Source organism: Gymnoscopelus braueri, assembly GCF_963280865.1.
Source record: "Gymnoscopelus braueri genome assembly, chromosome: 23".
Classification (NCBI taxonomy): Eukaryota; Metazoa; Chordata; class Actinopteri; order Myctophiformes; family Myctophidae; genus Gymnoscopelus; species Gymnoscopelus braueri.
In genome coordinates, this window is record NC_137625.1 from 6,847,018 (window position 1) to 6,850,124 (window position 3,107).

Genomic DNA, 3,107 nt, shown 5'->3' on the forward strand with positions numbered 1-3,107 from the left:
TAGCCAATCTACAAGCTAACAACGTGTCACGACGCGTTGTGAGCTTGTAGATTGGCTATTTCCACAATTTCTTGGGGGGGGGGGAAATGCTTGAAAATGTATAAAGATTTTTCAAAACAATTATGATGGTTATGAACGGTTATGCAAAACATTATGTAACAATTGTGGTCAGGGTCATTGCCCAGCATCCTTTTTTTTTTTTAAGGAAAATGGAAACAAGTGAGATCAATGCACATAAGAGGCCATATTACAGAGAAAACCAAGACAGAAAAAGAAATGGAAATAATAATACACATTACAGTGTATTACAGTGTATTACAGTGCTTTTAATGCCTTTGAGGTGCAAGAGTACCACGAGGCGCATGGTCAAGGTTTTAAAATGGGCTCAAAAATAATAAATGGGGATTAGGGACCATACATTAATCAACATAGCCTTTCTTTAAGTATACCTGGTGTTGAGGTGTGGAGAGGGGTCACCAGCATATTCGGCGTGGCCGGCATGTCACCTGGGGAGGGGAGGATAATTATTCCAAATGTACAGTGGAATAGATAGTCTTCATAATTAGCTACAATGAGGATACTGTTGAATAAAGAAGGATAACAATTCTAAACTCACATTTAGGTGTTGGGTGATCACTGATAAGTCTCAGAAGTGTCTGGTGTAGGCAGAGCTGCTTAAAAAGATGATGGGAAAAGAAAATCATGGAACATTTGGCAATACAATAAAAATGCAAAATGTTTTTTTTTTTTTTTTTTTTTTTTTTTTACACACAATTGAATAAGTTTACATTACAACAAATGTTATCAAGTGCAAGAGTTAGTCATTTTGAATGTACCATACGTACGGCACCTGGATCGCCTCATGCCGTGGTCGCCTGCCGCTGGCTGCACATCCATGGTCTTCTCTGTAGTCCACCATGGGCCAGACCCCTAATTTTTGGATATCGGTACCATTAGAGGGGGCAAAGGTTGCATCTAATTTTTGTATTGCTACATGTCTGTAGTTTATGAAATTCTATGATAGCAATGTCAAAATATTAGCCGAGTACACAAAGTTTCCTAATCTGATATAAAAACGGTGGTATATAGTGAATGACTTGACCCAGCAACCAATGGGTCAATTTGGATGATTTTGCTATCAAAGTATATATGTATAGTATATGTTTTCTGGGTTGCTCAGTTGATGTATGAGCCTGAGGTGACTGAAGCAATCCATGTTCAGTGTTATATGTTCAAAACATGTTCAGAATAGTTCGGTGACCACTGGAGAGACGGTTGACAGCCGGAATGTAGACGGCATCCGGGAGCAGTGTGGGTTAGCGCCCCAGCCCGTGTCTTCTGTGAGGAAGAAGCCCAACGAATCCACGGTGAGGCCTTTAAGGAGGGCCATTCAAGCAAGCGTAGTCCCTTCCACGTGCCAGAGCCTCCCCAGCCCCGGCAGAGTAGTTCCGGAGAAGCGAATTGAGTGGCCCTGTCTGGCCCCTAAGAGGACTGACCGTGGGTAGCTACTGGGACGTAAGTCGGGGGCTTGATCAACCCGGCTGGGTCACCTGTGCGAGGGTGTATGTCGACCCCACTGATGATACGTCCCAGTTGCAGTTTTTCTTTAACACATTTTGGGCGGGAACTCCTTTTTGTAACTATACCTTTCAGGACGGGAACCCCCTTTAAAAGGTCAATATCAAGGTCATTTTGGATCCAAAATGATAACAAAAATGGACATATCTTGGCCTTGACTAGCCCTAAATAAGTTTTGTAGCAAATAAACAATAGATAAGCTAAATTTTTGTTCTGTTTTTGTTATTATCAAAATAGTCACATATTATATCAGTCTTAATATTCCAAGAATATGACATTTAAGATGGTATGAACTACTCAATCTCTTCCTCATCAGAACTGTCCTGTTCAACTGTAGGCAGTGAACTCAGGCACTTGGTTTGTACAGTTTGGGGAGTTTGCAGAGGTCTGTACATCTCAACCCATTACGGAGACAACTGCGGTCAGGAAGCTTGCTTAACACTCTCACCGCCAGGCCCGTAGCCTACGGGCCGATAAATCTAACCGTAAAGCGCCGATCCCGTAGCCTACGGGCTGTGGTGCTTTTTCCTTTTTTAAAAAAAAAAAAAACTTTTTTAAATTTTCTATACGGCACATTTCATTGTAACACCACCGGAAACGGAATTATTCTGGATCACGTTTTGCCGATCCCGTTGGCCTCCATTCTAAAGCGCACACTGAAACGCCATTTTCTTCGATTGTAGTTTCTCCTCGCTGATCACTGTTTAACATAAACCGTTCTAACTACAACATGGCGGCTCCGTTTGACATGTGGTTTGGACTGGTAGACGCAGGGAGATGTCCGCGATGTTTACAAACAGTGCACAGCTCAATCTTAAGGATTTTAACGAGGTCTATGGCGACGTGAAAAAAACAAAAAACAATAAAACGTTGGCACTGGTGAGTACATTATGAGATTAACCTCTGGCGGTCAATGTGTTAATAGACGTGCACATTTACAAGCCAACAACTCAAGGGCTACATCTGGTGCAGGGGCTGTTGCGCGTCCAGTGAATTGCTGACTGTCCACCATCAACAGTTGTCCATCCACTCCATATTCTAGTCTGGTAATTGGCACAGAGGGCATGGAGAACTAGACAGTCTTTACATTAAATAGACATTATCTACATTCTTAAGATCATAAGTCAATTAAGTATAGCCTTTCTTTAAGTATACCTGGTGTTGAGGTGTGGAGGGGGGGGCCGTCAACAGCATATACGGCTTGGACAGCATGTCTCCTACAAATGTACAGTGGAATAGATAGTCTTCATAATTAGCTACAAAGAGGACATTTTTAATTCCAGACTTTTACTTGTAACAGAGTATTTCTAGTAAAAACATATGAGTACTTTTTCCACCACTGCTCACTGTATCCCGTCATAAGACAAATAAAGCGTCCATTACAAATCAGTGGCTCATAAGTGTCTCACCGTGTCCCGTCAGCTGGACGTGTCAGACACAAAGCGGGGTGGGGGGGGGGTTTGATTTTCACTGACCACGCAAGAGGGTCACAATTCAAACGAAGTGCGGTGAGGCCCTTATTTGTGCAG

General features: G+C 42.4%; 1 long non-coding RNA gene across 1 annotated transcript; it reads right to left on the reverse strand.

Moving 5' to 3' along the window:
* Positions 1–389: 389 nt before the first annotated feature.
* On the reverse strand, positions 390–964 carry LOC308080096. Its single transcript, XR_013932673.1, has 3 exons — positions 842–964; positions 617–674; positions 390–506 (listed from the first exon to the last, which is right to left on the reverse strand). It is a non-coding gene; the product is annotated as an uncharacterized lncRNA (long non-coding RNA).
* Between the last annotated feature and the right edge of the window lie 2,143 nt (positions 965–3,107).